The following is a 24,593-nucleotide window of genomic DNA, read 5'->3' on the forward strand; positions in this document are numbered from 1 at the left end:
CCTCTAAACCACCAGGTTTTTCTAAACCAATGTGGAAAACGACGGCTCGTATTAGGGGAACATCATATATCCCTAAAAACTTAGCAAAAAGAACCAAGTTCGAAAAAGAAGAAACGAGTGAGTCGGAATAAGATAGTTGTATTTGTGCGGTGTAATATATGTAATATAGTGTGCTTATGCTTTACAATATATGTAAAAATTGCTTGTATTAATAAGTATCTTTTATGAATCTAACTCTTGTCTATTTTACAGTATAAAAACACAAAATGGATAGACAACCCAATATTTTAGAAGACTTACCCGGAGACATGATTGATGAAATCTTGTCTAGAGTCGGTCAGAATTCCTCGGCACAACTATTTATGGCAAAATCAGTTTGTAAGAAATTCGAAGAACGTTCCAAGAATGCCTTGGTTTATAAAAGGCTTTCGTTTGAAAGATGGGGGATATCACATTGGGAAACCCATAAGTTACGATGTGTTTACTTTGACGCATATATTGCGGGGAACCCAAATGCTATTTTACGCAACGGGTTAAGAAATTATTTTGACTCAATGTATCCGAATATAGGACTTCATGATTTAGAAAAAGCGGCTAACATGCAACATAAAGAAGCATGATATGCTTACGGGTTAGTAATGTTCGCTTCTCACCAAAGTGAGAAAAAGAACATCGGGCTACAACTATTAAACAAAACGTTCCCACAAGTGACGGAGTCGGTAATTGGGGTAAGAAATGAGGTTTTTAGGTTATTACGAGACTGTTGGTCATTACTTAACCTTCATCCTTTTGACAACGTTACAATACATTGTCTTACTATCTGTCACAACGGTTATGTTCCACAAAACCAAGGATGGGAAGTGGTATTAGTAAAACCAGAATGCATGACTTGTTTCTGGACGTATGAATTACGTGTCTTTATTGCCTTTGCTGAACGCCTTATTTATTAACTAGAATTATCTTCGCAACTACTTTGTATCAAAGTTTTATGTGCTATATTTCATGCTATATGTAAAAAAAAAAGAGCGGTATTGTAAGTTTGCAAGTTATTGTATAAAGGTTTGAATATGATATTTATTTTTTTTTTTGTGATTAATTTTTCATATAGAATTGTAGTAGTTGAAATGGTATATTAGCTACTAAGTATGAACTTAACGGGTAGGTACTACCCGAATTAAAGAGTATAAAATGCTAATATGAAGAAAGAGCTTTTATAAATAAGTTCATATTACGCTACGAAATACTATTGACTACTCTTGATATTCTATATGATTAACTCGTTTCATTTGACTATTTTGAAGGAAATGGCACCGACTACTCGACACACCTTGAATATGAGTGAAGAGGAATTTCATGCCTTTCTTGCTTCAAACATAGCCGCAGTACAGGCCGCGCTACATACCAATAATAACCATGGATCTAGCAGTACAGGAAATCGTGTAGGATGCACCTACAAAGAATTCACTGCCTGCAAACCTTTAGAATTTGATGGAACCGAAGGACCGATCGGATTGAAACGGTGGACCGAGAAGGTCGAATCGGTGTTTGCCATAAGTAAGTGTACTGAAGAGGACAAAGTGAAGTACGCTACGCATACCTTCACAGGTTCTGCGTTAACATGGTGGAATACCTATCTAGAGCAAGTGGGACAAGATGATGCTTACGCACTACCGTGGTCAGCATTCAATCACTTGATGAACGAGAAGTACCGTCCCAGAACCGAGGTCAATAAGCTCAAGACAGAACTTAGAGGGTTACGAACCCAAGGATTTGATATTACCACGTACGAAAGACGATTCACAGAATTATGCCTATTGTGTCCGGGAGCGTTCGAAGATGAGGAAGAGAAGATCGACGCGTTTGTGAAAGGATTATCGGAAAGAATCCAAGAAGATATAAGTTCACACGAGCCCGCCTCCATACAACAGGCATGTAGAATGGCTCACAAACTAGTGAACCAAATTGAGGAAAGAATTAAAGAACAGACAGCTGAAGAGGCCAATGTGAAGCAAGTTAAAAGAAAGTGGGAGGAAAATGGTGATAAGAATCACCAATACAACAACAACAGCAATTACAACAATAATCGCAACAACTATCCCAACAATCGCAACATCAATCACAACTACAACAAACAGCCCAACAATAACAACAACAACAACAACAACAACAACAACAACAACAAACAACAACAACAACAACAACAACAACAACTACAACAATCATCTTAACAACAATAATAACCGCAACAACAATAACAATCAGAAGCAGCTATGCCATAGGTGTGAAAAGTATCACTCGGGGTTCTGCACCAAATTTTGCAACAAGTGTAAAAGAAATGGTCATAGCGCGGTGAAGTGTGAGGTCTACGGACCAGGGGTTAACAGAATGAAAGGAACAAATGGTGTCGGAACGAGTAATGGCGGAGCAAGTAGTGTCGGAGCAAGTTATACCAATGTAGTTTGTTATAAATGTGGAAAACCGGGCCACATTATTAGAAATTGCCCGAACCAGGAGAACACGAATGGACAAGGCCGCGGAAGAGTTTTCAATTTTAATGCGGCAGAGGCATAGGAAGACCCGGAGCTTGTTACGGGTACGTTTCTTATTGACAATAAATTTGCTTACGTTTTATTTGATTCGGGTGCGGATAGAAGCTATATGAGTAGAGATTTTTGTGCTAAATTAAGTTGTCCATTGACGCCTTTGGATAGTAAATTTTTACTCGAATTAGCAAATGGTAAATTAATTTCAGCAGATAATATATGTCGGAATCGAGAAATTAAACTGGTAAGCGAAACATTTAAGATTGACTTGATACCAGTAGTGTTAGGGAGTTTTGATGTGATAATCGGTATGGACTGGTTGAAAAAAGTGAAAGCAGAGATCGTTTGTTACAAAAATGCAATTCGCATTATACGAGAAAAAGGAAAACCCTTAATGGTGTACGGAGAAAAGGGCAACACGAAGCTAAATCTTATTAGTAATTTGAAGGCACAAAAACTAATAAGAAAAGGTTGCTATGCTGTTCTAGCACACGTCGAGAAAGTACAAACTGAAGAAAAGAGCATCAATGATGTTCTCGTCGCAAAAGAATTTTCTGATGTATTTTCGAAAGAATTACCGGGATTACCCCCACATCGATCCGTTGAATTTCAAATAGATCTTGTACCAGGAGCTGCACAATAGCTCGTGCTCCTTACAGACTCGCACCCAGCGAGATGAAAGAACTGCAAAGCCAATTACAAGAACTTTTAGAGCGTGGTTTCATTCGACCAAGCACATCATCGTGGGGAGCTCCTGTTTTCTTTGTCAAGAAGAAAGATGGTACATTCAGGTTGTGTATCGACTACCGAGAGTTGAACAAACTTACCATCAAGAACCGCTACCCACTACCAAGAATCTATGACTTATTTGATCAACTACAAGGCTCATCTATTTATTCAAAGATTGACTTACGTTCTGGGTATCATCAAATGCGGGTAAAAGAAGATGATATTCCAAAGACTGCTTTTAGAACACGTTACGGTCATTACGAGTTTATGGTCATGCCGTTTGGTTTAACTAATGCACTAGCTGTGTTCATGGACCTTATGAACCGAGTGTGTGGGCCATATATTGACAAGTTTGTTATTGTTTTCATCGATGACATACTTATTTACTCAAAGAATAATCAAGAGCACGAAGAACATTTGATAAAAGTGCTAGAAGTATTGAGGAAAGAAAAAATGTACGCTAAGTTTTCAAAGTGTGCATTTTGGTTGGAAGAAGTTCAATTCCTCGGTCACATAGTGAACAAAGAAGGTATCCAGGTGAACCCGGCAAAGATCGAAACCGTTGAAAAGTGGGAAACCCCGAAAACTCCGAAACACATACGCTAGTTTTTAGGACTAGCTGGTTACTACAGAAGGTTCATCTAAGACTTTTCCATAATAGCAAAACCCTTGACTGAATTAACGCATAAAGGGAAGAAATTTGAATGGTAGGATGAACAAGAGAAAGCGTTTCAGTTATTGAAGAAAAAGCTAACTACGGCACCTATATTGTCATTGCCTGAAGGGATTGATGATTTTGTGATTTATTGTGACACATCAAAGCAAGGTCTCGGTTGTATATTAATGCAACGAACGAAGGTGATTGCTTATGCGTATAGACAATTGAAGATTCACGAAAAAAATTATGCGACGCATGATTTGGAATTAGGCGCGGTTGTTTTTGCATTAAAGACTTGGAGGCACTACTTATATGGGGTCAAAAGTATTATATATACCGACCACAAAAGTCTTCAACACATATTTAATCAGAAACAACTGAATATGAGGCAGCGTAGGTGGATTGAATTGTTGAATGATTACGACTTTGAGATTCGTTACCACCCGGGAAAGGCAAATGTGGTAGCCGACGCCTTGAGCAGAAAGGACAGAGAACCCATTCGAGTAAAATCTATGAATATAATGATTCACACTAACCTTACTACTCAAATAAAGGAGGCGCAACAAGGAGTTATAAAAGAGGGAAATTTAAAGGATGAAATACCCAAAGGATCGGAGAAGCATCTTAATATTAGGGAAGACGGAACCCGGTATAGGGCTGAAAGAATTTGGGTACCAAAATTTGGAGATATGAGAGAAATGGTACTTAGAGAAGCTCATAAAACCAGATACTCAATACATCCTGGAACGGGGAAGATGTACAAGGATCTCAAGAAACATTTTTGGTGGCCGGGTATGAAAGCCGATGTTGTTAAATAAGTAGGAGAATGTTTGACGTGTTCTAAGGTCAAAGCTGAGCATCAGAAACCATCAGGTCTACTTCAACAACCCAAAATCCCGGAATGGAAATGGGAAAACATTACCATGGATTTCATCACTAAATTGCCAAGGACTGCAAGTGGTTTTGATACTATTTGAGTAATAGTTGATCGTCTCACCAAATCAGCACACTTCCTGCCAATAAGAGAAGATGACAAGATGGATAAGTTAGCACGACTGTATTTGAAGGAAGTCGTCTCCAGACATGGAATACCAATCTCTATTATCTCTGATAGGGATGGCAGATTTATTTCAAGATTCTGGCAGACATTACAGCAAGCATTAGGAACTCATCTAGACATGAGTACTGCCTATCATCCACAAACTGATGGGCAGAGCGAAAGGACGATACAAACGCTTGAAGACATGCTACGAGCATGTGTTATTGATTTCAGAAACAGTTGGGATCGACACCTACCGTTAGCAGAATTTTCCTACAACAACAGTTATCATTCTAGTATTGAGATGGCGCCGTTTGAGGCACTTTATGGTAGAAAGTTCAGGTCTCCAATTTGTTGGAATGAAGTGGGGGATAGACAGATTACGGGTCCGAAGATAATACAAGAAACTACCGAGAAAATCATCCAAATTCAACAAAGATTGAAAACCGTCCAGAGTCGACAAAAGAGCTACGCGGACAGTAAAAGAAAAGATATAGAGTTTGAAATTGGAGAAATGGTCATGCTTAAGGTTTCTGCTTGGAAAGGCGTTGTTCGATTTGGTAAACGGGGGAAACTAAATCCAAGGTACATTGGACCATTCAAGATTATAGATCGTGTCGGACCAGTAGCTTACCAACTGGAGCTACCTCAACAACTCGCGGCTGTACATAACACTTTCCACGTTTCAAATTTGAAGAAATGTTTTGCTAAAGAAGATCTCACAATTCCGTTGCACGAAATCCAAATCAATGAAAAACTTCAATTCATTGAAGAACCCGTCGAAATAATGGATCGTGAGGTTAAGAGACTTAAATAAAACAAGATACCGATTGTTAAGGTTCGATGGAATGCTCGTAGAGGACACGAGTTCACCTGGGAACGAGAAGATCAGATGAAGAAGAAATACCCGCATTTATTTCCAGAAGATACGTCAACACCTTCAACAGCTTAAAATTTCGGGACGAAATTTACTTAACGGGTAGGTACTGTAGTGACCCGAACTTTTCCATGTTTATATATATATTAAATGAAATTGTTATTTACATGATTAAGTGTTTCCAAAATGTTAAGCAATCAAACTTGTTAAGACTTGATTAATTGAAATAGGTTTCATATAGACAATTGACCACCCAAGTTGACCGGTGATTTACGAACGTTAAAACTTGTAAAAACTATATGATGACATATATATGGTTATATATATAGTTAACATGATATTATGATAAGTAAACATATCATTAAGTATATTAATAATGAACTACATATGTAAAAACAAGACTACTAGCTTAATGATTTTGAAACGAGACATATATGTAACGATTATCGTTGTAACGACATTTAATGTATATATATCATATTAAGAGATATTCGTACATCATAATATCATGATAATATAATAATTTAAAATCTCATTTGATATTATAAACATTGGGTTAACAACATTTAACAAGATCGTTAACCTAAAGGTTTCAAAACAACATTTACATGTAACGACTAACGATGACTTAACGACTCAGTTAAAATGTATATACATGTAGTGTTTTAATATATATTCATACACTTTTGAAAGACTTCAAGACACTTATCAAAATACTTCTACTTAACAAAAATGCTTACAATTACATCCTCATTCAGTTTCATCAACAAATCTACTCGTATGCACCCGTATTCGTACTCGTACAATACACAGCTTTTAGATGTATGTACTATTGGTATATACACTCTAATGATCAGCTCTTAGTAGCCCATGTGAGTCACCTAACACATGTGGGAACCATCATTTGGCAACTAGCATGAAATATCTCATAAAATTACAAAAATATGAGTAATCATTCATGACTTATTTACATGAAAACAAAATTACATATCCTTTATATCTAATCCATACACCAACGACCAAAAACACCTAAAAACACTTTAATTCTTCAATTTTATTCATCTAATTGATCTCTCTCAAGTTCTATCTTCAAGTTCTAAGTGTTCTTCATAAATTCCAAAAGTTCTAGTTTCATAAAATCAAGAATACTTCCAAGATTGCAAGTTTACTTCCAAGTTTTCTAAATCCATTCCAAGTAATCATCCAAGATCAAGAAACCTTTGTTACTTACAGTAGGTTATCTTTCTAATACAAGGTAATAATCATATTCAAACTTTAATTCAATTTCTATAACTATAACAATCTTATTTCGAGTGAAAATCTTACTTGAAATTGTTTTCGTGTCATGATTCTGCTTCAAGAACTTTCAAGCCATCCAAGGATCCTTTGAAGCTAGATCCATTTTTCTCATTTCCAGTAGGTTTATCCAAGGAACTTGAGGTAGTAATGATGTTCATAACATCATTCGATTCATACATAAAAAGCTGTCTTATTCAATGTTATAAACTTGTAATCACTAGAACATAGTTTAGTTAATTCTAAACTTGTTTGCAAATAAAGTTAATCCTTCTAACTAGACTTTTAAAATCAACTAAACACATGTTCTATATCTATATGATATGCTAACTTAATGATTTAAAACCCGGAAACATGATAAATACCATAAAACTGTATATACGCCGTCGTAGTAAAACCGGGGACTGTTTTGGTTGGGATAATTAAAAGCTAAGAAGAACTTTGATTTAAAAGCTATACTTCTGGAAAAATGATTTTTCTTATGAACATGAAACTATATCCAAAAATCATGGTTAAACTCAAAGTGAAAGTATGTTTTTCAAAATGGTCATCAAGATGTCGTTCTTTCGACGGAAATGACTACCTCTTTCAAAAACGACTTGTAACTTGTATTTCTGACTACAAACTTATACTTTTTCTATTTAGATTCATAAAGTTAATTTTAATACAAAACCGTGGCCACTGGAATCACTCAAAACGGATTAGAAACGAAGAAATGGCGAGTAAAACAAGATTGATAAAAACTACTCATTTTACCTACGTGAAAGTTAGTAATAAATGTATTCCAACCATAACCTAATCAACTTATATTGTATATTATGTAATCTTGAGATACCATAGACACGTATACAATGTTTCGACCTATCATGTCGACCCATCTATATATATATTGCGGAACAACCATAGACACTCTATATGTGAATGTTGGAGTTAGCTATACAGGGTTGAGGTTGATTCCAAAATATATATATAGTTTGAGTTGTGATCAATACTGAGATACGTATACACTGGGTCGTCGATTGATTAAAAATAATATTTATCGATTTATTTCTATACATCTAACTGTGGACAACTAGTTGTAGGTTACTAACGAGGACAGCTGACTTAATAAACTTAAAACATCAAAATGTATTAAAAGTATTGTAAATATATTTTGAACATACTTTGATATATATGTATATATTATTGTAGGTTCGTGAATCAACCAGTGGCCAAGTCTAACTTCCCGACGAAGTAAAAATCTGTGAAAGTGAGTTATAGTCCCACTTTTAAAATCTAATATTTTCGGGATGAGAATACATGCAGGTTTTATAAATGATTTACAAAATAGACACAAGTACGTGAAACTACATTCTATGGTTGAATTATCGAAATCGAATATGCCCCTTTTTATTAAGTCTGGTAATCTAAGAATTAGGGAACAGACACCCTAATTGACGCGAATCCTAAAGATAGATCTATTGGGTCTAACAAACCCCATCCAAAGTACCGGATGCTTTAGTACTTCAAAATTTATATCATATCCGAAGGGTGTCCCGGAATGATGGGGATATTCTTATATATGCATCTTGTTAATGTCGGTTACCAGGTGTTCACCATATGAATGATTTTTATCTCTATGTATGGGATGTGTATTGAAATATGAAATCTTGTGGTCTATTGTTACGATTTGATATATAGTTTAAACCTATAACTCACCAACATTTTTGTTGACGTTTAAAGCATGTTTATTCTTAGGTGAATACTAAGAGCTTCCGCTATTGCATACTAAAATAAGGACAAGATTTGGAGTCCATGTTTGTATGATATTGTGTAAAAACTGCATTCAAGAAACTGATTTCGATGTAACATATTTGTATTGTAAACCATTATGTAATGGTCGTATGTAAACAGGATATTTTAGATTATCATTATTTGATAATCTACGTAAAGCTTTTTAAACCTTTATTTATGAAATAAAGGTTATGGTTTGTTTTAAAAATGAATGTAGTCTTTGAAAAAACGTCTCATATAGAGGTCAAAACCTCGCAACGAAATCAATTAATATGGAACGTTTTTAATCAATAAGAACGGGACATTTCAGTCACTGGTTAAGACGAACTTGTATTTACTCATTTCACTCTTTTGTGATAACTTCGCTCGTACGCTTCACATAATCGAATCGTTTTATCTATATTATTCAATGATGATAAAACTCTAATTATCAACTCATATTCGTCATGAAAACATTTTTTTTTGTTAGCCATGACCACCTCACTCAAATTTCGGGACGAAATTTCTTTAACGGGTAGGTACTGTGACGACCCAAAAATTTTCAACCAAATTTAAACTTAATCTTAATATGATTTCGACATGATGAGCAAAGTCTGTAAAGTTGAATCTCAAAAATTTTGAACTGTTTCCATATATGCAACTACCTTTCGACCATTTCTGACGATTCACGAATAATAGATATGTATATGTAAATATGTATGTATTGATATTATTATTATTATTATTATTATATATATATATATATATATATATATATATATATATATATATATATATATATATATATATATATATATATATATATATCTTATTATTGTTATCATTATTATTAATATTATTAATAATATAAAAATTAATATTATTAGTATCATCATGATTACTAAAAATCATTAAAAATTATTATAAATACAACTTGTTATTATTATCATTATTAATTATTAACATTAAGAGTATTATTATTATACTCCGTACTATAACTACATGATATAGAAACACAAATACCCCACAACTTATTTAATTCGTGAATTGAATTATGAATGTAAATATTATTGTGCTTAATTGAGTCTTTTCCTTGAGTTACTGTTTTAAAGTTCACCTTTCAGTCTCCTTTCATTATCATCAATAATGTATATAATAAATATATATCTATATATAGATAATATATATCATACAATCATTCCTACTTCCTATATGCTCTTCGTGAACTACTGAACCACTTTCTTGATCAACCTCCGACTCACCATCCTTGATCACCATGTGTAACCATCCTATATATATACCAATTAGTATTTATATCATTAATAAGATTATTATTATTATTTATATTATTACTATGATTACTATTATTTATATTTATTATTAATAGTATTATTATTAATATAATTATCTTTATTAATTATTAGTACATTCAATATGAACTATAAACACAGAAAAGTTCAACAATCTGTTACACGTCGTTGTCTTTTGTTTTAACTTTTTGTGCGTGTCTCGAATATTGTTGTCGACCACAATTCACCAATACGAACAACCATCAATCAATCCTTGTTAACTGAATCCATTGTATACTCACTCTACATAAGATAACCACTGCAATTCAAGAATGAAAAACCAAAAAGAATTAGAGAATAGAACTCAATACATGGAACACCAAAACGGATGTTGTTCGTGGACTTGTGTCACATACACCAAAATTCGAAACAAAACTATGAACCACTTTCGTTTGTTGTTAACAACCTTGAAACTACCATCATCATCAAACATCACCACAACCACCTTGATCACTGTCTTTACAAACCACCACCATAGCCACCTGTCACCCCACTCTCTTTGATCGTGAGCACCACCATCCACCTATTATCTGTTTTAATTCTCGACAACCACCACCTAATGACATCACCTTCACCGTAAATAAACCACCTCCTCACTTTCCTTCCTCTTCTTCATAAACCATTATATCTTACTGCTGCTATACATCCGTTACATTCAATTATGATCTACTCTCTCTCTCTCTCTCTCTCTCTCTTAATTTTCTCCCTCTCTTTTGCAGAACCACTATTACCACCATCGAAACACTTCTGTTACACGAAAACCCATATCAAACCCACTTGGACTGCTTTAAAATTTGTACTCGTTCCAGTATTTTTCTTTTGGTTTTCGTTCAAACAACGAAACAACCATAAACCACAACCATATCTTCTGTTTCGCTGCTGCATCTGTTTCTCTTCTTCTGATTAAATGAAATTGCAGCTGCAGGTTATTTATATTATTTTTTTCTTTCTCTTTAAGCTGTGAACAAAGAAATTAAAAAAGGTGATGATGAATAGATATTAAAGGCGATGATGGATTAGTGGTTGTATTAATAAATGAGTAGGTATGATGATATGATTTGTATGATAATGGAGTATAAAGGATAGTGGCCAAACTTTTTCTGTTTTTAATCATTCCCAACACCGACGTTATTTTCTTTTAAACTAACATGTTAAATGGCTAGATTGTTCCTTCTTTTGGGCTTGGTTAATCGTTAGTGGACTGCGATATTGGACTGCTATGTTCTATTCTTGGTTAGCCCAAAACTTGGTTGCATTATTGGGCCAAGATTCTTCGTAAGATCTCTGTTGGATCAAGAAGTTAAAAAGAGTGATACGTTAGTATGAATGATGAGAATAGTAAACGGGTTAGGTGATGATGATTTGTTTGTTAAAGAGGAAGATGAATACATAAATTGGGATAAATAAAAAAAATTAAGTATGGTATTAAATCAGAAAAACAAGGCAGCTCAGTTGGTTAACGCTCCCATCTTCATTCCATGTGACTCAGGTTCGATCCTAGCCTACTGCAAAGAAATTTTTTTTATTAAATATGAGTTTCTCGCAGTTATCATCTAGCTTCTTTCACTTCTGATCTGGCACATGAGCACATGCCATACTTTCGAACACTCAAAGGCGTGAGATGCCGGGCTTCCTTCCACTCCAAGCTTCAATGGGTGTTTGTTCTTGACGCTTCTAGTGGGTGAACGATTTGCTAGGTTGATCGCACAGTCCACTGCCTCAGCCCAAAACTCCTTAGGCATCCTTTTGCTCTTTAACATACTCCGGGCCATATCAAGAATGGTCCTATTTTTTCTTTCCGCAACACCATATTGTTGAGGTGAATACAGAAGAGTTAGAGGATATCATAACCCATTGTTGTCGCAAAATTCCTTGAATTCCTTGGATGTGAACTCTCCACCACGATCGAATCTCATCGCCTTTATGGTGAGACCACTTTGATTCTCCACAAATGCTTTAAACTTCTAGAACATTCCAAAGACTTCTGATTTTTCTTTTAGAAAATAGACCCATATCTTTCGACTAAAATCATCAATGAATAGAAGAAAATATCTATTTTTACCCAAAGATGGTGGATGGATGGGTCCACACACATCCGTGTGAATAAGTTCTAGAGGTTTCTTTGCTCTACTAGAAGCCTCTACTGGAAAACTGTTTCGGAATTGCTTTCCTAGAAGGCATCCATCATAGATTTGATCCGGATGATTAATTGGAGGTAAACCCTTCACCATTCCTTTACTTAATAATATCTTTAAGCCTCCAAAATGTAAGTGCATGTATCTCATGTGCCAAAGCCAAGAATTATCTTTGAAACATGCTTTTAAACATCTTGAAATGTCATGTTGGATGTTTAGCAAAAACATCATATTCGTGGACATTGGCACTTTAGCAATCAAACCTCCTCTTTGGTCTCTTATAGAAAGACTATGATTTATCATGTGAATATCATAGCCTTTCTCTAAGAGTTGTCCAATACTCAGTATATTAAACTTCATATTGGGCACATAATACACGTTAGAGATAAATTGATGCCTTCCATTCTTCAAGCAGGTGAGGATCTTACCTTTACCTTTAACCGGGACTTTAGAGGAATCTCCGAAAGTGATATTTCCACTTATTACCTCATCTAACTCCACAAACATGTTTTTGTCACCGCACATATGGTTTCTTGCACCCGTTTCGAGATACCACAAATTTAATTCTCCGTTATCTTCACCTTTGCATGCTAGTAACAAAGTGTTTTCCACGGCTTCAATATCTTCTTGCACTAAATTTGCTTTTTCTTGCACGTAATTGTTTGACTTCTCGCATTCCGAAGCATAGTGGCCAAATTTATGACAATTATAGCATCTAGTTTGAGAATTGTCATACCTTGGCCTTCTACTTGTGTAGCCTCTCCCGCGACCTCTTGTCGGGTGAAAATTTTAACTTCTTTCTTCAATTCTGTAAGAACTATAACCTCCACGTTTGATATATCCTTGCCCTCATCCTCGGCCACGTACTTGACCACGACCTCGTTGACTCGTTTGATGAGTCTTTTCACTGCTCTCTTCCTTGAAAGAGAGTTTTTTTTGTAAAGCTTGCTCCAAAGGCTCCTTATTTTTCTTATTGAACCTCTCTTCATGGGCTTGTAGTGAACCCATGAGTTCATCGATAGTCATTGATTCTAGATCTTTAGATTCTTCGATGGCTACGACTATATAGTCGAATTTTGAATCTAATGATCTAAGAATCTTCTCAATGACTCTTACATCACTTAGAGTTTCACCATTCCTCTTTAATTGATTGACAACCGCCAAGACTCTTGTAAAATAATCAGAAATTGATTCTGAGTCTTTTTATTTAAGGATTCGAACTCACCTCGTAGTGTTTGTAGTCGAACCTTTTTCACCTTATCAACTCCCAAGATCTCCCATGCTTTCTTGGCGGTGGTTGCACTTGCAATTTTCTCAAAAGCTCCATCATCTACACTTTGTTGGATGATGGAAAGAGCCTTTTGATCGTTGGTCTTCAACAGTATTTTCTCCTTGCTGAGAGGACCCTTTTCTGCAGCTTCCTCATAGCCTTCCTCCACAATCTCTCATAAGTCTTGTCTACCTAGAAAGGTCTTCATTTGGATGCTCCATCGATCATAATTATCCTTTGTGAGGCGAGGAAATGTAATGACATTGTTGGCCATCGTCTTGTCGAACCAAGCTCTTGATACCAATTTGTTGGAAATAGGAGGCTAGGTATATTATTTGGGGAAGAGAGGATTGATAATTTAGAAGTTTGATTAATCTTGAAAACTTTGTTTTATTGCTTATTTCTTTGCTTGATTATAAATGAGGGGTGAAGCCCTCTATTTATACTACTCAATGAAGTAGTCAAGAACTCTTCATCATCTACTAATATCTAGATATTTCCTAAGCATTATCTAGATATTTTTTAAGTATTATCTTTAGATATTTTACAAGATTTTTCTACACACTTTCACTACTAGATATTACAAGAAGTTTCTACATAATGGGCTACAATCTTGATCCAAAATACTTGGATATTTGCAAGCTCAAATCTAAAACATATAGCCTAAAATCAAGTTTAGTTTCCAACAAAATTTGTAAAGATAAGTGATAGATAAGGCATATATAACTAGCTCATAAGCCTTTGACAATATGACAGTCAACTAAAAGAAAGTTCTTCTGTAGAAACTTCTAAAGGAAAAAGAAAGTTCATAAAGACAAAAAGCTAAATATCTCCTAATTTATAAAAATATCAAAAAATTTAGAAAATACAGAACATACCCGGATCATCTGAGCAACTCGGAAATTACAATTTGCGAGTCTAAATTTATAGATTGTGTGTCCAAGATCGTCATTGTATATTTGCAATTTGTAAATTACGATCCAAAAAAATGCAAGCCCTGTTAGTCATTTCCAGGTTAGGGGAGGTCCTACCCGGACATGCACGTATACATATTTCCAGGTCGGGGAGGTCCTACCCGAACATGTACGTATACATATTTATTATTTTCATTGATTACATTTTGATCACTTGCAATGGTGCGTGTTGGCGCTTGAGTTCAATGAGCACGCCATAGTGCTGCGTGCTGGCGCCTGGTGACAAATTTTGTTGGCATGCTGCTATGAAGCACCAAGAAAATGGTTGGTGTGTTAATATTTGATTATTATTTTATAGTGTATCTTTTTTCATCTTTTACACCCCTTTAACACTCAACTTCCAATCCTAATTTGACACATCACTCCATCACACCACCCACTACTAACCTTCATCCCATCACATTTGACACGTCGCCGTCAACTACACCATAACGCCAAAAAAAAGTGTCACCACTACAAGTACAAGTAGCAAACTGTGTTTGTGATATCCAAATTATCTTTTTGCATTTTAAGTTGTTGCCTCCATAAACTGTGCTTCATGCAAACCTCAAAAAATCCCAAGTACAAGTCGCAAACTACAAAATTTGTGTTTGCTTCTAGAAATTGAATTATAAAGATGGTTGCTGTGATGACCTGGGAATTTCCGACCAAATTTAAACTTGATCTTTATATGATTTCAATACGATAAGCAAGGTATGTAATATTGAGTCTAGAAAATTTTGAAACAATGTTCATATATTCAATTTACCGTTGACAATTCCCGACGATTCACGAACAAATGTGTAAATAATTATGTAAATAAAAAATATATAAATATAAATATAAGTATATATAAAAATATAAAATAATATACAGGGTAATTAAGTTGTAATTAAAATGAATCTATATATAAAGATGTAAGATTCTATTATTATTATACGCATATTGTAATATATATAAAATGTATAAATATTAAATATTCAACATATGTTATTATATAAGTATCAAATATTACATAATTAATAATATGTAGTATTAATATTATTACAATTAAAAATATAAATGTCATACTTATTACTTTCATTATTATTATTAATATTAATATTTATATTAATATCATTAATATGATTATCATATTTAGTATTATTATTATTATTAGAAAATAATACAATATAGATTATTGTTATCATAAATAATATTATTATTATTTTATAACTATTATTATCAAAATAATTAATTATTATTATTAATATTATTAATATTATTATTATTAGTATATTTATAATTATTTATCATTAATATAATATAACCATAAATATAATGGGAATCTCAATGACATCACAATCAAAATCTTTCATATCTTAAATCTTGTTCATGTCGATAGCAATTATCAATAACAAACAAATTCAGTTTAACATCATTTTCTATATTATTTTTTTACTTTTCTTCATCCCTAATTAATTAAGCTGTCAATTACATCTAACTATAAAACAATTCTTTTGGCTAAATAATTATGTATGAAAAACCGTTCAAATCTTTCATCAACACTGACTTCTTCCTTCTTTCTGTATTACTCCTTACCTGGGTTTGCTGGTCACAACCATGAAAACATCATCAACCTGCAACTCGATTCCACTTTTGCTTATTTTTGTTTCTGCCCGAAGACCAACCAAATTACTGTCTAATTCATCAACCCAAAACAACCTTCAAATACTACTAATTGAACACTCTTTTTGTTCCTACTGTGACACACGTAAGATCACCAAACACCCTTCAAATTGATGCTACATCCACTTCCCTGTTTGTGAAACACACTGACACCACCACTATCGAAGCTAAACTACTGCAACTGTCTTTCTGCCACCATAAACCAACCAAACATCCCATCAACTGTTGCTGTACTCCTGTTTATTACGAAAGAATTTCTGCTATTCAGTTGATCCTAATTGCAGCCACCAACATAGAAATTGTAGTTCAAACACCACTTAGACCATTCCTTAATCATTAGTCACCTGAAGAAACAAAACAAGATAAATGAGGTGTGTTCTAATTCTTATCAATATAAACTATCTGTTATCAATAAGTATTAATATGTAAGTAGGTGTAGTATTATAGTTTTCAACTGAGATTGGATAGATGTTTATGAATTTGACTTACTGATTATGGATAGTTTGACAATTAAAGTCAAAATTTTGGAAAACTAATTATCTAATATCTAACAGATGCTGAGTGATACCATGATACTCAAACCACCTGCCCTCACCTTCAAAACATCACTCAATCACCACTCACTCCTATGAAACCATACTGCTATTGTGTTATGTTCGGTTAGCAACCAAGAACCAAACCAAACACTTATGTTCCTAATGTTCGATCAACAAATTATATGACCTACAGCTTTTGCTACTAAATAGATATTTCTAAACCACCATGAACACCCCTATCAAAACCTACTTAGCCAATCATCAATCGACTGCCATTTACTTGCTATTCAAATAAACAACTCATACCGCTGTTTCTTCTATATTGTTCGATATTGCTACAATTAAACCAAAACTATAAGCAAATTATTAACTGTAATCGATTATCACTAAAAAATTTCATGAACACCATTCAATAATGTTCATGTTCGATCCAAAATAATTAAATAAATAAATGTATAAATAAATAAAAATGCAGAATATATAAATATATGTAGAGAGATGAAGAATTAAGGGAAACAAAATAAACCAATTACCTATTTCATACTTTAATGAATCGATTACTGGATCAATTGATAAAGGATAAAGATCGACGCTGATGAAGAAGACTAAAGATGATTTGAACGAGGGTGATTACGAATCAAAGACCTGCTAGCCATCGAGGATTGCTGTTGATGGATCTGTTGAGGATAAAGACGATGATCGATCGATTGTTCGATGATGATAACCTTCTCTGGGTTGCCCTGCTAACTCGATCTGAATTTAGGGAAACACTAATAAACACGCATGTTTTTATATATATTAGGTATAGGTTATTAATATTATAATTATTATTAAAATTTTCATTATTATTAAAAGTTAACATTTTTTTTATTAAAACTATCATTTTATTTATCATTATTAGTATTATTATTATTATTTTTATCATTAACATGATTTTTATTATTATTATTAACATTATTTTATCAAATAAATATTAAATACATAAAAATATAATTGATACATAGTTATATTAGTATTACATAAAATCTTGGAATAAACATATTAACATTAATTATATAAATGTTACATATAACAAACTATAGGATTAAGTATTAATTTTTATTATATACAAAATAAATATATATGACATATAGTTTAAGATATAAATAAAATAGATATTGAGAATTATTAAAAATTATATATAAACTACAACACTAAATATATAAATATTGTGTAATTAATAGATGGAATTATTTGATTTTCATTTTATGTTTTAATATATATAACTGATATAGGTTCGTGAATCCGAGGCCAACCCTATACTTGTTCAATGTCGTCATATGTATTTTTACTACAAAATACAGTATGGTGAGTTTCATTACTCCCCTTTTAAATGCTTTTGCAATATATATTTTTGGGACTGAGAATACATGCGCTGCTTTTATAACTGTTTTACGAAATAGAGACAAGTAATCGAAACTACATTCTATGGGTGAATTATTAAACCGAATATGCCCCTTTTAGTCTGGTAATCTAAGAATTAGGGAACAGACACCCTAATTGACGCGAATCCTAAAGATAGATCTATCGGGCCCAACAAGCCCCATCCAAAGTACCGGATGTTTTAGTACTTCGAAATTTATATCATGTCCGAAGGAGGATCCCGGAATGATGGGGATATTCTTATATGCATATTGTGAATGTCGGTTACCAGGTGTTCAATCCATATGAATGATTTTTGTCTCTATGCATGGGACGTATGTTTATGAGAAATGGAAATATGAAATCTTGTGGTCTATTAAAATTATGAAATGATTATTTATGTTAAACTAATGAACTCACCAACCTTTTGGTTGACAGTTTAAAGCATGTTTATTCTCAGGTACGAAAGAAATCTTCCGCTGTGCATTTGCTCGTATTAGAGATATTACTTGGAGTCATTCATGACATATTTCAAAAGACGTTACATTCGAGTCATCGAGTTCATCAAGTTTATTACTAAGTCAATTATAGTTAGATATATTATGAAATGGTATGCCTGCCGTCAATTTTCGATGTAATGAAAGATGGTCTTTTCAAAAATGAATGCATTTTTTGTAAAATGTATCATATAGAGGTCAAGTACCTCGCGATGTAATCAATTGTTGTAAATCATTTATAATCGATATGGACTTCGTCCGGATGGATTAGGACGGGTCTTCACAGTTGGTATCAGAGCGGTGGTCTTAGCGAACCAGGTCTGCATTAGTGTGTATAACCGATAAGTCATTAGGATGTATTAGTGAGTCTGGACTTCGACCGTGTCTGCACGTCAAAAATTTTGCTTATCGTTTTTGTCGAAAATCATCAGTTTATCATCCTTAAGATATTACCTGCTTATCATTCTTAGTCTAAACACATCTTACTGCAATGATTGCATGAATAGTGTATAGACAAAATTCATATCTTAGCATATCTACTAATCCATATCTTAGCGTATCTGTCATTGTAGACTTTATCTGACACGTTTCCTTAATTTTCTCCGTAATTCACGGGATCTTTGGAAGTATGTATAGATATTCTATATATAATTAGAATATCATTCGATATTCGAAAATCATTTCATATCAAAACCCTATAACTGATCGTGAGAGATGGATCCTACACCTAGCTTGGATTCCATTAATTTCGGAAGCGATTTCGAGATGTATATTGAAGCAGACTCCGAAGTCAATGAACCAGAAGTGCCTCAACCATTTAATTATTTTTCTTTCTGGAGGAGATGGGGGTGGGTCCGAGACTTACTCACTCGATGGAGAAATGAAGAAGGCGAGCCCTACCGCAAATCAAACTTACCTCCTAACATCGAAGAAAATGATGTACTCACCGGTGAACCTATGCGCAACACTGTATTCACCCTTCTTGCTAAAGTTTTCCACCTCGAAGGTCGCGTTACTGCAATCTCAGAAAATATTCAACCTCTACTTCCGAATACCAATCGAAGGGGAATATTAGAAGAAGTTAGGGAACTTCGAATTGATAATCAAGATCTATCGAATCAGATGAGTGGATGGATAAAAATGATAGAAGGTAGGATAGAAACCCTGACAAGAATGGTGCGTGATCTACAAGCTATACTTACCACACCAATATCATCACCAACCACAACACCAATAACACTGGTAGCACCGACAGCAACAGTACCACCATCAGTAGCACCAGCAGCATAACCAGTACCAACAACAACAACATCATCACCCGTCTCAATCTCGTAATCTATATCTCAAGCATAATCATCGTTCTACATAAACTATCTTCATCCTTCATGGCGATTATGTAATCTCTAATGTTTTAGAGATTATGTACTCCAGTTCTAGCCGCAAATCTAATGAGTTTAATATCACAATGACTCATTAAATCCATGATTACGTCTAAAAAAATATATATGTATATATGTTTTCATAAGGATTGTAATTAAAAGTTGTATTGTACAAACTGTTAATGGTGAAAATATTTTAACGGGTAGGTAATACCCGAGGAAATATTTATAATCCACATTAATAAGTTACACTGTACATTCTTTGAATCTGATTCAACGATAATTTACTATTCTATTTACATCCAGAGATATACGAATCCGTTCACCACAGAATAACCATATTCATCCAATTTCATATTTGGATTTTGATTTATCTGAATCCAACAAGTGGCATAATGAAGAAAACATTTGACAAAATAAAATTTGTTAGAAACAAACAAATTAACTATGAGAAATTTTGTTAAGAATCTACGCTAACTGTTCCTAGCTAATTGTTCCTAGCTAACTGATTACATTTTATATTATCGCAATTTAATTATCGCAATTTACATTCTCGCAATTTTATTTATCGTCATTTAATTTCTGTTATTTACTTTACGCACTTTATTTATTGTTATTTAATTTCTGTTATTTATTTTTACGCACTTTAAATATCAGGACACGTATACAAGGTTTTGACATATCATATCGACGCATCTATATATATTATTTGGAATAACCATAGACACTCTATATGCAGTAATGATCGAGTTCTCTATACAGGGTTGAGGTTGATTCTACAATAATATATATAGTTTGAGTTGTGATCGAGTCTGAGACATGTACACGGGTCACGATACGTATTGATTAATTCGAATATTATATATTTAACTATATATGAATTATTGAATTGTTAATTGTGGACTATCAACTGAGGACTACCAACATTGGACAATTAAAATGAATTAAAATATTGATTATAACATATGACACTAAACAATTCTTCAAGTTTGCCACTTGATTTCATCCTAAACCTCATTTGTATCTTGATGATTACAATCTGCGTTCAAACCTTTCATGATTCTTGAAAACACCTCAATCGATAGGATGAATCAACCGCACTTCATCTACGGAAGGAAAGATTTATGCATATAGTTATGCACCTGAGAAACTCTCGACAACTGAGTAAAAGTTTAACACGTAGCTGCGTCAGATCCTTTGGCATTTATTAACAAAAATAACTTTGCGATCCCTTTTAAAAGTAGCCAATTTTGTCACAGCTCCAGCAAGTCAACTTCGACTTTTCATTCAAAGTAGCCTTACTATAATCCTGATATATACAATTACCCTTTTGATACCGGAGAATTCTTTTATATTCCACCACATTATCAGAAATGTACCAGCAATTCCGTTGATCTTTGATTTTACGAAAATCATTATATTCATTGAAACCCTATCATATACTCATCCGCATCTTGTAATGAGTATTGCCATACCAAATACCGGGAATCAGCAATCATTATTTTGAATCTTGCAACAATTTTACAACAACAGTTATATGTATATGTATATGTATGTATGTATGTATATATATATATATATATATATATATATATATATATATATATATATATATATATATATATATATATATATATATATATATATATATATAACATGTACCTCTTAAAAATCATGATCTTCAATTCTGAAATTTTGAACAGCACCCAGTCTACAAATCAATACCACAAATTCTGAAAAAGTTGAATACATCAGCACAAACTGTGCACGACCTTAACTGTCGAAAGTTTGATGATAAAGAATGGAGTATTGGAAACACTCAATAGAAAATTTAGTACCGAAAAGCGGATTATGCGAAACTATGAAGGAAGCCGTGGACAAATCACAAAGAATAAGTTTGACTTCAAAGAATCCAAATGATTCTGTTTCTGATGAAATCTTTAGCGAATACCTTGCTTCCGAATCTAAACCCTTACGGATAAATCTTCTTCATCATCCATCGATATTAGAAATTTCAAGATATCATCATATCTTTCATTATAAATATCCTCCATATTTCTGAAGATATTTTCATAACTATTCTTATCTGAAATCATTAATCTCTTCCTGATATCAGTGTTACATCATATAGAAACTGTTAGTTTCTATATTCTGTAAACTTTCGAGCTTAAAATATGAATGTTATTGAAGTAATGTTGGGAACTGATGCATGAGTTAGTATAATATAATGACACTTGATCAATGTGATTATATTACAGTAAGTCATGCTGAGTTTCTAAATGGAACATGATGATTCACAGATTATAACGACATCATGTGCCATGTTACATAACTCTTTCATTCTGCTTAACTTCTGAACATATCAAGAAAATATATTATTGGTAGTTATATTCTCAGTGATTCAGGTAATTTGACAAAACAAATCGTGCTACTATCTTTCCTTTCTACCTTGTATATTATGATAATTCGAAACTCCATACCTATGAATTCTGGACAATTACTTGCGAAAAGTAAACAACGGCATGAAGCTCCGAAATAGAAAGAGGGTATAAATCGCAGCAAATAAGAGAGCGCATTAACTGTGGATGACAATAATTATAGGAGAGAAGCAGTGACATTGAAATATAAGGGAAAATATAAAGCCCAATGATAACACTGAAATTACAAACCGTGGAGATCAGTGCGTATAGCAATAAAAAGACACGGAAGGATTATACATACAATAATCCCTAAAGCATAGTAGAAATAAAAAGATTCTTCCGGTGGGAGTTGGAAAAGAAGAACGATCATTACGATAGTCAGAATAAGAACAAGAATTAGAACCGGATTAAGCATTATTATAATCTTTTGGATATATGAACTAAGAAAGAAAGTATAGAAATGGTGAAAACTAATGGAACGGAAAAGGTAGAATTTATAGTGGAGATACCAGACAGAGTAATCGAGGCAGATCACCGTATTTAATTATAGAGATCTTAATTCGCCGAAGAATCAAATCTTTTAAATTTCGAAGATTTTCTTTAAATTCCTTGAATTTCGGAATTCAATCGCGACTACGTCAAAAGTTATGGAAAAATCTCCATTTCTTCATCTCAAACTTTTATGATAGCTTCATTCATACGCTTCGATTAATCGAATCATTTTATCCGCATTACTCAAAGATGATAAAACTCTATTTATCAACTCATATTCGTCATGAAAACATTTTTATTGTTAACCATGACCACCTCACTCAAATTTCGGGACGAAATTTCTTTAACGGGTAGGTACTGTGATGACCCGGGAATTTCTGACCAAATTTAAACTTGATCTTTAAATAATTTCAATACGATAAGCAAGGTATGTAATATTGAGTCTAGAAAATTTTGAAACAATGTTCATATATTCAATTTACCGTTGACAATTCCCGACGATTCACGAACAAATGTGTAAATAATTATGTAAAAAAAAAATATATAAATATAAATATAAGTATATATAAAAATATAAAATAATATACAGGGTAATTAAGTTGTAATTAAAATGAATCTATATATAAAGATGTAAGATTCTATTATTATTATATGTATATTGTAAAATATATAAAATGTATAAATATTAAATATTCAACATATGTTATTATATAAGTATCAAATATTACATAATTAATAATATGTAGTATTAATATTATTACAAGTAAAAATATAAATGTCATACTTATTACTTTCATTATTATTATTAATATTAATATTAATATTAATATCATTAATATGATTATCATATTTAGTATTATTATTATTAGAAAATAATACAATATAGATTATTGTTATCATAAATAATATTGTTATTATTTTATAACTATTATTATCAAAATAATTAATTATTATTATTATTATTATTATTATTATTATTATTATTATTATTATTATTATTATTATTATTATTATTATTAGTATATTTATAATTATTTATCATTAATATAATATAACCATAAATATAATGGGAATCTCAATGACATCACAATCAAAATCTTTCATATCTTAAATCTTGTTCATGTCGATAGCAATTATCAATAACAAACAAATTCAGTTTAACATAATTTTCTATATTATTTTTTTACTTTTCTTCATCCCTAATTAATTAAGCTGTCAATTACATCTAACTATAAAACAATTCTTTTGGCTAAATAATTATGTATGAAAAACCGTTCAAATCTTTCATCAACACTGACTTCTTCCTTCTTTCTGTATTACTCCTTACCTGGGTTTGCTGGTCACAACCATGAAAACATCATCAACCTGCAACTCGATTCCACTTTTGCTTATTTTTGTTTCTGCCCGAAGACCAACCAAATTACTGTCTAATTCATCAACCCAAAACAACCTTCAAATACTACTAATTGAACACTCTTTTTGTTCCTACTGTGACACACGTAAGATCACCAAACACCCTTCAAATTGATGCTACATCAACTTCCCTGTTTGTGAAACACACTGACACCACCACTATCGAAGCTAAACTGCTGCAACTGT

The sequence above is a fragment of the Rutidosis leptorrhynchoides genome, chromosome 3 (genome assembly GCF_046630445.1).
Source record: "Rutidosis leptorrhynchoides isolate AG116_Rl617_1_P2 chromosome 3, CSIRO_AGI_Rlap_v1, whole genome shotgun sequence".
Classification (NCBI taxonomy): domain Eukaryota; kingdom Viridiplantae; phylum Streptophyta; class Magnoliopsida; order Asterales; family Asteraceae; genus Rutidosis; species Rutidosis leptorrhynchoides.